At 41.7% G+C, this 15,018-nt stretch overlaps 1 pseudogene; it reads right to left on the reverse strand.

Annotated features, from left to right (window-relative positions):
• Positions 1 to 1,057: 1,057 nt before the first annotated feature.
• LOC117527690 overlaps positions 1,058 to 15,018 on the reverse strand; it is a 595,993-nt pseudogene continuing 582,032 nt past the window's right edge.

Genomic DNA, 15,018 nt, shown 5'->3' on the forward strand with positions numbered 1-15,018 from the left:
TTTTTTTTTTTTGTTTTTTTTTTTTTTGCGTAGGATACCAAAAGAAAGTCACCAGTGTGCAGGCGGAATGTTCAACTCCTCGGAATCCTATATCCCAAAAAAACAAACCAAAAAAAATTCTGAGTGGAGCCAGTGTTCCCAAAGAGAAATGTGCTAGAGGGAACAATCACATGAGCGCCCAAAGTTTGTGGAAATTTTTTTGCTTAATTGTTCTGGCCACTTGTTTTTTTTTTAAAAAATATTATAAAACTGGAAGCCACTGGCAGACAAAAAAGTCCTAGACAACAAATCAGATCATTTTGGGTTAAATGATAGTAGAACAACACCTTCACGTGCCTATTCTCGTTTCTACAAAAATAGTGGAATAGAAATCACATGGAAATCACCCGACATTGACATCTTGATACAATTCCGTATATAGATAAAAATCTTGGATAAATGCAATTCCATCATGCAGTCGAGGCCCTCGGAACTGTCCAGGTACTGTTTATTTAAAAGAGTGTGCTTGAAGTCACTTTGTTTTGCATCTCTTGACTTTTTTTTATATTTTTTGGTGCACACACTATTGCCCCTTGCCCGCGTTATTGTTCATTTAGTTTGCAGCTCTCACCTCTCACTTATTCCTTCATGTTTGAGTGAGTGACAGACACTGGAGACAGAAAGAAAAATATCCAATTCCACAAATCGCTTCATGCAAGTTTTCACTTCTGCAATCTGTCGATTTTGTGTCATTTTCCACTGTGGGCGGCAAACCTTTGATCAGCTAATACTGGTCTCACTTCTCTTCTAAACTACAGAAGTGATACAGGTGATTTAATTCATGCCTCCAGTACCCGAAGGCAACGCTCTTCCATGGAAATACAAACACACAATCTTGAACACTCGTCCGCCTTACACTTTGCTCTGATCTTAGCAGAAGGTCTGGTGTGTAGGACCTGTTGTCGGTTCCGTCTGCCAGAACAGATGGACATTAGATCTCATTTCTCAGCCAAACAAATGACCTGGTTTATTCCTTCTCAGCCTTATTTCTGCCTTGCTATATTCCATCATTCCTGAACCTCCTCCCACATACTTTCGTCTCTGCCTCTGAGACAAAACAGAATCTGAACAGTCTCTGTTGGCATGGAAAGCTATTTCAGTTTGGGTACTTCTATTTTTGCATTTTCAACCGCTGACGTGGAAATAACAAAACTACAAGACTCTTCTGGCCTACTGACTCCCTGCTATGAACGCACCTCCTGGTCTTCCGATGTTAACAGAACCTTCACTGGACTCCTGGAGGAGGAGCACAGCCCCTCAGAGGAACTATGGGCCCACTGTCAGCCCTCAGACCCCAAATTCTACAGGTAACCTCTTCGCCAGCAGACTACAAACTAAATCACTCCCCTAATTAGCACAAAATATGACATGGGGCATGTCACAAATGTATAGAAACGGCTGGAGAGGGCAGCATGAGGGTTTGATTCTGGAATACATGACATCATGTGTCATTAAGCCTCTCTCTCTCTGAGGGGAGCAGAGAGAGTGAGAGGGACGGCAAAGGGTTTAGATCCAAGGAATGTAGCAACAAAGGATGAGTGAACAAGTTTCATCTGTTCTCACAACAAGGCCCTATTGTTGTTTGGCTTGAGCTCTTTCCTTTGAACCCTTGCTCTCCATTGCCCATTTCCTCTCCATCGTCTCCTCGCCTTCTTCCAGATAATACCCCTCCCCATGGGTTAGCCAAGAAGCCTTGGTTGTCCATAATCTCCAGACCCAGAATCTCCCTGCGGCCATCTCTACCCCGGGATGATAGCAACACCCCTCCTTGGTCCATGCTGCCTGTACTGTTGCACTTCTTCACCGCTCCTCCGGGATACATCAAGGAACTGGGTGGCAGCAGTGATGTCAGTGACAAGCTGCTCAGTGTCTCTGATAAGTGTTCACTGTTTCCCGCTTGGCTGGAGCCACAGCCACCAATAGACGATCCTATTCCGATACCCAGGTCCTCATCTGAAGGGTCAATTGAGTCATCACGGGTGTAGCCCGGGCTGGTGCTACCTCGCCCACTGCTCTGGCTCCGCTGGTGGCCCCTAGTGGCCTGTAGGGTCAAAGCTGATGAAAGCTTTGATCTCGGTCTAACGGTCTGGACTGGCGAGCAGAGTTTCATGTGGCCACACAGTGGAAGTGGAGACCGTACTTTCAGGGGAGCCATTGGCAAAGGCAAGTCCGCATTTTTTGGTGGAGAGACACTGAAACTCAGTCCTTCTTCCACGGTGGTCTGTAGACTGCCCTCGGAGCTGCCAGTTGCAACGGATGAGTCACTGTGGGATGGATACTGTGCACACCAAGGGGAAAAATGAAACCACTGGTTTATTATGAAATGAATGTTGAATAAAATATGCGAAATAAAAGGAACAATTACTTAAAAACATTTAAATAAACTTTGTAAATTAACTGAAAGAAGGAAATGTGCAACAATATATGATATTGTACATTTGATTGTACCAATTTTAGTGTTTCTTATAGAATGTGTTTTTCCTATGTGGATGCAGTTGGTCTGGGTAGTGAATAAACTACCACTTACTGCTTTGGGACAATGTAGGGAAAGTCAGTCTGCTTTCACATGAAGCAAAGAAAAAAAAAAACAGACTGGGAAACAGGAAACATTTTGAATGTCATCTGCCATATTTTAATATTTTACAGCCCCTTACTGACCTGTGCACAGAGCATCTTGCTATGGGCTCCTTGGGAGCGGAAGGAGGCCCAGGAGGCAGGAGAGGTCAGCCTTAGACCTCTCGACAGCCGCAGCCTTCTACTGCAGGGAGGTGTTGGGATGGCTGCTGGCTGACTTTGGAAGAACTCTGCCGGCAAACAGAAGGGAGTTGATATGCCGCTGGCTCCTCCTTCTCCTTTTGTGTTGGCGTCTTTGTTGCTGCTGCTACAAGCACCACCTTAAGGAAGGAGAACATTCTTTCAAATTCTGTTGTGAATGAATGCGCTGTGTACATGAGTGTCAAGCAAAAGCCCTTGAATAACAAACTCTCAATCTCATTTTTTTTATTGAGATCAAAAGAATGAAGCAACAGTAACATCAAGCCCAGGATGTATTTAAAGGAGGATTTAAAAGAAAACTGCTTTTTTGTCTTGACCGTCCATCCAGCCACGAGGCTAAGTAAAGTTGTGTGGAAGCCTAGAGGTTCCTATTCCCCGCCATATTCTCCAGCTACTCATGGGACTTACCTGCCAACACGTTCTTACAACAGGGGCCTTCTTTCATGTGGACATACACCCCCCCAACCCCAAAAAATGTCCAGTGGAAGGCAGCTAGTACCAGGGGAGCTACGACCATTACCTTTGCACCCACCCCCAGGACTAAACCAAACCAACTTTTTTAGGTTCTTTAGATGACCCCAAAACACAATCAGGATGTTCCCAAAAATAAAAACTGGCCTCAAGCCAGTTATCCAAGATGGCTGCCAAAATAGGATTTTTTTCACTAAAACACCTTTAAACATAAACAACTTCCTATTTTGTATTTTAATGATAAGGGTCTATTGGCGTTATTGTGCACCCACCCTGTGGAACAGTCTTCCTGCGACCGTGAGGCAGTCAGAGTCCATGGACATTTTTAAGTCAAGACTGAAAACCTATTTTTATTCTCTTTCTTATGAATACAAGTTTTTTTTATCTGTTTTATTCTTTTACTTCTGTTTTTTTAAATTATATATTTGATTTTTTTTAAATTCATTTTTAATTATTTATTTAAATTTTATGTTGAATTGTTTCATGTGAGGCGCCTTGAGACTGCTTTTGCTGTGATTTGACGTATTATAAGCTAATTAAATTGAATTGGTGGCCATTTTGGACGCCATTTTGAATCTTAAACCCATGAATGAATTTAGTTTAGGCACAAATGAGTTTGCTGCGACCTGCAATGGTCTTCCCATTGAATCTCTGTGATATTTAAGTTGTTTATATGTTGTTTAAAGGTGTTTTAGTGAACAACCCCATTTTGGTGGCCATCTTGGATAACTGGCTTGAGGCCAGTTTTTATTTTTGGGAACATCTTGATTGTGTTTTGGGGTCATCTAAGGAACCTAAAAAAGTTGGTTTGGTTTAGTCCTGGGGGAGGTCATAGCTCCCCTAGTATAGGATGCATCCTAGTCAGATGCCCAATAATCTATTGTGTATATATAATTTCTTTCAGCCTTATAGTAGAGTTAATATTGTCTGAAATTACTCACCAGGACTGCAGTGAGGTGAACATAAATGCATTTGGTTTGTTCGCATTTCCATTTCCTGCAGTGCGATCTCCACCTCAATGCCTACGCTTGTGGATCTGTGGTTTGGCCCCACCTCCTGCATCTGACTGTGAACCATGGTGTGACTCTGGTATCTTCCTTGATGACTTCCACCACCTCCATCCTCCTCCGAGTTGCAGGAGTCCCTGCGGTCCCATTCCTGGTGGATGGCACAAGCACAAAGAGAACAGACACCTTAAGCAATAAATCAATAATCCAGTGTAATCATGTGAGAACTGCAATTCTCCGCTTGTCCCTGAATGTAAGACCAGAGGAATCGGTTAATACCCAAAACTTGTAACCATAGGTGCAGATATGAGGGTAAATTGAAAGCTTCACCTTCTGGCTCAGTACTTTCTTCACCACACTGGTCTGGTACCGTGTCTGCGGGACTTCAGATGCAGCCCCAGTCTGTGTTTTAAACTCACACTCCAACTTATCCCAATGTATAAACAAGACCCCAAGATACCGGAACTCCTCCACATGGAGCAATAACTCTCTCCTGTCTCAGAGGGGACAACCCACCCTTTACTGACAGGACCATATTCTCAGATTTGGAGGTGCTGAACCTCATCCCAGTCACTTCACACTCAATCTCAAACCCACCCAGTGCACATTTGAGGTCACAGTCTGATGAAGCCAACAGAAACACATCATCTGCAAAAAGAAGAGCTGTAATTCTGAGGTCACCAAACTGGACACCCTTCAATCCCTGAATGTGCCTTTACATCCTGTCTCTGAAAATCAGCAACAGGATTGCTGACAAGGGCCCACACATCCACTGGAAACAAGTCTGATGTGATGGCGAGAATGCACACACGGCCCCGACGTTGGCCGTATAGAGACCACATTGAACAATGCAGTGGTACAAATAATGCGTTGCTACAGTGCTAAAAATGACAGATATTTGATTGCTGTTATATTTTTATTCTGGAAACACAAGTTGTTATAATTACAGATGTGTGACAGTTGCTCCAGGTGGAAGCTGACATCAGCGTACATGGCATGAAGAAATTTAGCTGCAATATAGGGCCTGCGCAATATTTCGTGCTTATTCATGCACACATGCATGTGTGTGTGTGTGTGTGTGTGTGTGTGTGTGTGTGTGTGTGTGTGTGTGTGTGTGTGTGTGTTTTGTGACTTCATTAATGTAACCGTCAGTAATTCAGTTCAGGCTCTTGAATGGCTCCCTTTCAGACATCCAACCACCTGCTCCCCCACATGAATCTCAAAGGGGCTTGACACTCATTTTTTACCAAACAATGGCCAAGGAACAGAATCCCCATCCTTCCTCACCTTTTCTGTCCCTCTTTTTCTTCCACCATCTCTAATGAGCTATAGTGTTTACGGCCATGCCTGATGTTTGCAGGCTTATCTGCTTATATACAGAACCAGGGAGCATTACCCCGTTACAGGAGAAGATGGAGGAAGGGCAAACGATAAGAACTGGAGGCAGAGGGGATAGCGGAAGGTGTGCAATTACCAGAGGGGTTGTAGTGAGGGTGGAGAGGCCAAAAAAGATAAAGCCAAAAGAGCAGGTACATGGGAAAGACGCTTGAGAGCCAACGGGATAGCAACTGGGGAGAGTCTGTTGCAAAGATTTATTCATGAGAAGGTGTGTAGTGGGTAGAAACTGGGGATTCTCAAAGACAAGCTAGCAAAGAGGTAAAGAGATAAGGGCCTTTGTATTGTCGGCTATAATTAAAGAGAGATCCAACAGCATAATACTGATTTTAAAAAAAGGTCATTTGTTTTATGCTGCTGAAATTACTATTAAGAATCAGTACTGCGCTAAGCAGGTGGAACATGGTATTGCTATACTGTGTGCATTAATAATTCTGTGGAGTACAGAATACTGCTGTGTTCTCTGCAGGGTTTTACAGTTGATTTATATTGTTGGGTTGACTTGCATTAAATAGTAAAACAGTATGTGTGAGGTATAGTTGCACTATATTGTACTTCTGAATGTGATTATATTATTTTTCCACTCCAGAGATCAAAAGTACAAATGCCAATACAGAACACTAACTCACTTTCAAATGCTTATTCCAGTTAAGGGTCATAGGGGGCTGGAACCTATCCCAGCAGTCACAGGGCGTGAGGCGAGGTACACCCTGGACAGGACACCAGTCTGTCACAGGACCACATACAGACAAACAAACACATTCACACCCGCACCTACGGACAATGTAAAGTTTTCAGTTCGCCTAACCTACAAGTCTTTAGATGTGGGAGGAAACCAGAGCACCCGGAGGAAACCCACTCAAACACAGGGAGAATACTCAAACTCCACACAGAAAGGCTACAGGTGGGAACTGATCCCATGACCTTCTTGCTGTGAGGCAACAGTGCTAACCACTAAGCCACCGTGCTGCCCCAATACAGAACAGAACACTTCCAAATTAAGACAACATGAGCAAATACAAACAAACAAAAAAACCACCTGCATCGATTCAACAGCCCGTTTCATTCAAAAACATCTTACAGTCTGAACCCCCCCCATGCAAACACAAAGAACACAGACAGCACACGTAACCGTTTATTTTGATAATGCATCTGCAAAAAACTCACACAACACACCCCAAAACACAGACACACTGCAGAAGTACTAACAACACAATAAGAGGTTTCTGCTCGGGGGCCGTCTGACATGGATGGACACACTTTTGTATCTTTATCTGGTCATCAGAGCTGAGTTCATTTATTTATTCGTGTTCTCTGTGTTTGCAAGTGCATTCTCAATTTGAAAAGCTTTTTTGTTTTAAAATGCAACTTTGACCTCTGCATTGTGTTCCCCCTCTAAGGGCGCAAACTCACAACCTCCGGCATGGGAGGCGATGCGCTGACCACGAGGCTAAAACACATGGGCTCTAGCGTCTGTTGCGGAGAGCGTCTTTGTGGCATAGGGGAGTGAGATTTACTGACTTCAGGCTGCACAGTGACACCTGCTGGCCCCATCACACCACTACCTGTTGAACTGATGCAGGTGTTTTTTTACTCTGAGCGTCGATGAAGCAATGATAGTAGGGTATTGCTTTTCACTGGTGTGTGTGTGTGTAGACAAGATAACTCAAATCAGCTCAACAGATTTCCCTCAAACATGGTGAAATATTACTTGGATATCTAAAGGTGATGAGTAATTCACTCACAGGTCCAAGTCAAGGAAAACCATAGTCTGAAAAACACCTTTACAAAATATATCTCAGTAACCAAGAAGCCTAGATGGGATGATCTGAAGCATATATTGATAAGAAAATATTGTGATAATTTGAAGTATTTCAGCCACCACACAAAACGTCTTTTAGATGTTTGTATTATAACTGTCTTGTTTGTTTGAGCAATAAATTTCAAAATGTAATGAACGTTGTTTTGTTATTATGAGCTGAACCATCGTGTTTGAAGATATGGACATGAGATTTAACATTGTATCTTCCATAATTTTTAATTCGAAATTATACACTAGAACCAAAATCATGACCTAAATTGCAACAAACAGAAACAAATAATCGACCTTCAACATGGACATCAAAATGGACAAATGTGCATTATCCATTCATGAATTGGTCTCTCTGTCACATAGTACATATTTTCAAATGGTACCTTCATTGACATCAGTCCTAACGTACAGTATATGGAAAATTTGAGCCGCCTTCCTGTAAATGTTGATTTGAAGTTTGAGGTACTGTAGCCCAGTCAGTACAAGAGCATTCTTCAAAATGTTTTCTAAATTTTGCTTAACTGTTGTCTTCTGTCTATGTGGTCAATATCAAGATTAAGCTTCAGGAAAATGTTCTATTTTTTTTTTTTTTGTCAACATTTTTGACACTCTTTATAGCTCATTTCAACACTGTAAAGATAATATTCACAGTGAGGCCAACTGCAAAATCAGAACTTTCAGATTTTTTGTTTCAGCAATAAAATTCAATCTCTCCTTGCTTTGGACTGATAACAGCTCCACATCGACAGTACCTTGCTTTCTCGCGCCACCAGCTGGTAGTTGCTGTGTTCATCCAGGCTGAGGTCATCTGGCAGGACAGGTGATGACTTATCTGACATTTGGTCTGATCTCAGTGATGTCTGCTCGATTTCTGCCATCCTGATCTGCTGCAAGAAAATGACTTCAGTTAAAATATACTCAATCTGATTCATACCTCTTTCATACTTGCCGGCTCTAATCTGACCACTTTTTTTTAGTAACGAGTAATCTAACGCGTTAATCTAACCAAATCAGTAATCAGATTAAAGTTACTTCTCCATGTCACTGTGCGTTACTATTATTTTTCATTGTGGGTCGATAGCAGCATTAAACTTGGTCCGTGGGCAGGAGGTCGGGGTTCGACTGAACTGCCCACTTTAAGCGAGCTGTGAGCTTTTCATCCGCGTTTTTTGCAGCTGCTCGACTCGTCGTCACCTCTTAAAGCGCGGTGATCAGCACACCTGCACTGAGCTTTACAAAGACATTTTTATACTTTTTTTTCCTCCTTTATTTAGAATTCTGAGCTGAGCCGCTCCGTATCGTCTCGTCAACAACTAACACTATTTTCCACTCAAATGCACCTAAACTCTCTTTCTGAGGACCACATGATGTGAAAACGCAATAAAACTTTCTTACCTGTAAATCTGGTCCTGTTTTCTGCATAAATAAATGTTATCCATTCTTTGTGCTCAAACGCCAAAGCAGGGGCGAATCCAGATGGAATGGGGGCGTGGGGCAAGGATGTGCCCCCCTCCCCCACAACACCCTAGATTAAAGATCCAGTTTTGAAGCCGTTTTTTACTACAACTACTAATATTGCTTAAAATAATAATAATTTCGACAAGTAAAATGTTTAGAGAGAATTTAAATGTTAGAAAAATATTAGAATTTAATAGTTACATTTATAAATAATGTAGGTTTGAAATTGCAAGTTTTACTGTTACAGTGCTGTCAACAGTTAAATATGAGGTCAAGAAAGAGGTCTTTATATTACTTTTTATAAAACAAGTATTTATTTTCACTGAAGTCAAGAAAGGGTGACTATAAAGTGAGTTCTGGCAAAACAGGTATCATTGTCATGTTGATGTGGGTTGTTGTCGGCAGCTGGTGAAAGTAACTAAAAAAGTAACTAGTAATCTAACTTAGTTACTTTTACAATTGAGTAATCAGTAAAGTAACTAAGTTACTTTTCAAGGAGTAATCAGTAATTGGATTACTTTTTCAAAGTAACTGTGGCAACACTGCTTGCCGGAGTACAACTCCGAATTCAACTTGGTCTTATTTATTGCTTTATTATCAAACTGTGAAGTGCATGTTCAGTCATACTATAGACATAATAATATATTATGCGACTTGCGATGCAAGAATGAGAAATTTCAAAACACAAAAACATTGTTTTATCATCATGACATGGACAATTTTGTTCAGATACATGTAGGAGACATTTCGGACCACATTTGCCACCTGGTGCACAGCACTGTGTGCAATTGCCAGTTTGCAACCATTGCAGTTATTTTCACATATATGTATTATATATGTATGTGTGTGTGTGTGTGTGTGTGTGTGTACACACATACACATAATACATCCACACACATACACAATACATCCACACACATTCAGACACTCAAAGCACTTTACAAATATGGTGCTGCCATACAAGGTACTCACTACACACCGGGAGCAACTAGGGGATTAAGGACCTTGCCCAAGGGCCCTTAGTGATTTTCCAACAGGCTGGGATTTGAACCAAGGATCTTCTAGTCTCAAGCCCACACCTTAACCACTAGACCATCACCTCCCCCAATAGCCAGCTGCACAGTAAATTTGCAGTTTCAGGGGTACATTATGAATAAAGACATCTTTAAATGGAAAGAAGAACAAATAGCCAGAGAGAGGATTTAAATCGTGCACTTGAAAAAAGCCAATTGAAATCCAATGGAGCGATGCCTGTTCAAAAAATATTAACATGTGCCCATGGCTGGGAGAGACAGAGGTACAGCAAAAAAGATGTGTTAGATTTGGAGGCATAAATTACCACTGCCCAGACCACCTTCAAGGTGAAAGAGTATGTGACAAAGAAAAAACAAAAAATGATGAATGAACCAAGCTGGAATGAGGAAAAAAAATATTGGAGCCACATTTGGGAGAGACAGATATTCCGACAGCTGTGTAAGAATGCTGTTCCAATACTTAGAATGTGGGCCACACTCGTCTCGAATGATTCACGCACATTGCATGTATGAGCATCGAATCCAGTTCAAATGTAGTTGGAACACAGTAGGAATACCCAGATTGCTATCAGAACGCAGTAAGAATACCATTAATGCACTCAAATGCTGTGCAAGTGTGGTTCGATTGTCACCCTAAGTCTGGGTGGAAGGCAACCAAGGGGAGGGGTGTGGGAGAGTGAGCTTTTGAAGACCTGCCGAGTCTCTCTGCTGAATGTTGCATGACATCCAACCTATGAATTGAGAACATGTAAACCAGGGTCCTCTGACTATCGTATTAATGTACTGCATGTAACAATGTGTCATCAGATTACTACTGTCATCAGAACACCAATCTGCACACCCACAGCCGTTATTACTGGTAATAGCCACCAGTCTCCAGTGTATTGTAATAAACCCATGACCAGGGGACCCTGGATTACACACATCTGTCCATATATTGAATAAAATACGTAATCCAGAGGAGAGGTAAGGCAGGTCCTGACATTAAAGCATTACACAGTGGCCGCCTGCCCCCTTCCTTGCTTCTCTCTTTCTCTCTCACCCCTCTCTCTCTCGCTTTCTCACACCCTCCTCTCTCCAGGATATTAGCTTCATTAATTGATCACACTGACATGGGTTGATGGGTCATGCATGTGGTCCTGCCAATCAGTTAAAGCTGCACCTAACGGGCTCTCTGAACTGTGCAATCTGGTGTTACATGCCGTAACGTGCAGTGGGGCATCCTGCTGTCACTCTGGCAGTGGAGTGGTGCGATTGGATGGTATGAGCCCTGACACAGCAGCAGATCATCCCGCTGTCTGCTAAAGAGCTGATTACCTGGAGGAAAGTAAGACCGAGAGGGCGGTGTGAGCACTGTCTTTAGTCCAGACAGACAGCGGGGCGTGCCAATGTCCGGTTGGATGCCACATCATATTGAATAATTATTTCGCAATAGATGATGCATTTGTCCTCAGATCATGGCTGATGTCACCATCTCATGTCACTCCCAGGTTCACACGGATTACATCATAGGCTGCAGTGTGGCTCATGTGTGCTGTGCGGGGTGGTGCATCTGGGGCCATTCCAAACGTGATCATTTACATTGTAATGCTTGGTAGACAGCTGCATCATCAGTCCTTCTAATGATTTAGATGATGTATCTGTCATAATATGTTTATTACAGCTGTGACACCCTATTCAGAAGTGCTGTTTTACACCACGCCGGGCCACTGAGATGCATTGACTCGCTGTGGTGCAGCAGCACGGTGCAGCACATCTGCACGTTTCCATCCGACGGCATTCGGGCACATTCAGCCTCTGGTGAGACGGGGTATCAGAAATATCCTATACGGGTTCTGAGGCACATCAGGTACTAGGTGCTTATCACCGGATTCTGTAGTGTGGAGTGGATTATAGTCTGACTACATCTGGATAGGTTGCCAGTGCATCACAGGTTACTTCCCCCACTAAGACTGATACCCATTTAAAGCTGGGTGGACTGAGACAATGTAGATGAAGTGTCTTGTTCAAGGACACCAACAGATAGTTGAATCATGCACCTGGAATAGAACATTGGCCTATTGGTAGTCCAGCTCCATTCCTACAGAGCTACCTGGTCTGTCTTGTTTCTTAGTCTTAGAGAGGTTTGGTGTAATGCAATAGCAAATATTTATTTCAATCCAACATCATAAAAGTTTAAACATGTAGGTAGGTTGTACTTAGCTAGCTACCTACTATTCATTTACTATACCTGCATATTCCAATTCAGGGTCACATGGGGGCTGGAGTCTATCCCAAAGGTCAATGGGCATGGAGGGAAACCCATGCAAACATAGGGAGAACAGACCAGCTCCACACAGAAAGGACCAGGTGGAAATCAATCCCAGGCCTTTTAGTTGTGAGGCAGCAACAGTGCTAACCACTAATCCACCTTGCTGCCCTACCTACCAACAATTCAGTTCAAATCAAATTAATTATACAGTGCACACATTGGCAAACACGATAAGGAAAAACTCCCTCAGGTGTTTTTTGATTGCCTGAAAACCATACTTAGTCGGGTGATCATCTACTAAGATTGTACTCACGAAAACAAAACAGCAAAATCAAACAAAAGCATGACATTGAATTGTCAAACATGCAGAGACAGAAATCTTGCAGCTTAAGCATCTGACCTACCTACCCACCGACCTATCTATATCTTCTCCATGTTTTGTGATATGTCATAGAAAATGCTTAATTCAAAACAACACCACAATAGGTTTAAACACTGCATTCTAATTTCTAACTTATGAGTTTAATATACAGGGAGAACACAAGCACTCCTTGGTTTCAAATATGTATAATATCAAACGTCACATGAATAATTTTACAATTTTCATCTCAACAGTTGCAGAAACTCATCAAGTTTTTATTCCTTTACAGATTCTTCTTCAAAATTGTAAAATTATTCATGTGACTTTTGATATTATACATATTTGAAACAAAGGAGTGTTTTTGTGTTCACCCTGTATAACAAATGACCTTTCCTTGTTCTTAGGAAACCTGAAAAACAATAAAGCAGTTTGTTTACATTGTTTATTCTGGCTCTGCACTTACTGAGCAGTGACTAGTTTTGTGCCAAAACTGTGGCACTACGTGCTCATTGTGCACCTCACTTTTTGCCTAGAGAGGGCAATCTTGCGGAGCTCTAATGTCTTTGCTTTAAATAGCTTAAAGGTCCCTGTTAGTCATCAGTGGGTATGTTTAAATGCAGGCAGTACAATGTGTATTAATAGATGAGCCAGGAGGAGCTGATGCATCCTTACTTTCAAAGTAACGTCAGAGATACTGACGGGGTCAATAAAAAGTAGATATGCAAATAAGTCACATCGCAATCATAATTGCAGTGTCAGCCAGTGCAATTCTATCATCTTGAAAGGGTAAGATTTAAGGAAATAAATAAATGTTCTCTCCAATGCTCCCTGTCTGTATACTCTATATTGCTTTAGTATGGTTCATACCATTAGAAACAAATACATTTTTACCCGAGGCCATCAAATATGGCCATCGGGTACTGCGAAGGCTTTCGTCCGTCTGTCTGTGCTCGGCATAAGTCCAGTCCTATTACTGCCAGGGGCTTCAAATTCACAGGGAGCATTCTTGGGACAAGTTCAAAAGATGGCTAACCTTGACCTATTTTAAGAGGTATTTTAAGAGGTTAAAAAGTCACCTTCTGCTCCTATTTTTGATGGTATGATCTCACGGACGATAGCATGATGACGTTACCTCCTGGGTCACTAGCTGCTAACTTCGCTAACACCTTTCTCATATATTATGTTAAAGCAAGCGAGAAATAAACACTTCTGAAGCTTAAAAATACTGTTTTTGTAACCTAATAACACCCCTGGAAGGATTTACAAAACATTTAGTGAATGTTAGCATGGTGACATCACAGGCTGGTAGCTAGCTGCAAACTCTTTGTTTGTGTGTAAATATAACCTCTTTGTCACATATTATGTAAAGATAGTGAGAAAATAAACACTTCTAAAACTGAAACCGCTCTTTTTGGAACCTATTAACACCTCAGGAGGGATTTTATAAGACATTTAGCAACTCAATGCATTAGCAACTTCGTATGCATTTAAATTTCTCATTAATAGGGCAGCGCAGTCTGGTTTGAACCCTGCGTGATATCACAGGATTTCACCACTTATGGGGACAGCCACTTTGTTTGTGCAATATACACAGTATAACTTCACATGGGAAAATGGTGTACTGTTTTGTTTTTGGCTGCAATCACCGAAGCAGTCGCGAAAAGATGAGGCAAAAGTGTTAGCCTACACAGCTAACCAGAGTAGCTGTGTTCTCTCGCCTACACAAAACCGCAAAACATGTCCACTTCCCACCGCATCATCACTTTTTCTTTGCATTTTCACTTTGTTTACGTGTAATTTGATCAAAAACTCAAGAGAAAGTGCCATGTTTCTGTCCCCAGAAGTAGAGAAATCACATCATATGCATCATATTTTACCCCTTTAGCGCCCACTCTCAAACGAGACTGCAATGTCCAATACGTACCTACAAATGCAGAGGGTGATCTACAAATATTCCTTGATTTACTCCTGTCATGTAAAGGTACAGACAAAGCCTCCTGCAGATGCTGTTAAAATGTAAATATGTTTTGATAGATGATAGAGGGGCTTTATTGAACATGTACAAATTGTATGTAAGACAATACAACTGCAAATTATAAAGAATACAATGCTCATACAGCTGAGGATATTTTAGCATTTGTGTCATATTTTTATATTGCAATAGATTAGTGATGTTTTTTTTTCTTCTCATTTTATTTGGTTACAAAGAGAACAATGAATATTACCATGACAGTAACTGTAACAAACATGCCTGTGACAGAAACAGTGAGGAAAATCTCAGTGTTTATAATATGTAGAGCTTTTTATGAGGACAAAACTACAGTGAGTAAATGTGAGTTGTGTGAACATTCGTGTGCTATGTGTCTGTCTGAGAGCTATAAATCTATGTATGTATAAAGACGCGATAAAGCGAA

Source organism: Thalassophryne amazonica, chromosome 16, assembly GCF_902500255.1.
Source record: "Thalassophryne amazonica chromosome 16, fThaAma1.1, whole genome shotgun sequence".
NCBI classification, from domain to species: domain Eukaryota; kingdom Metazoa; phylum Chordata; class Actinopteri; order Batrachoidiformes; family Batrachoididae; genus Thalassophryne; species Thalassophryne amazonica.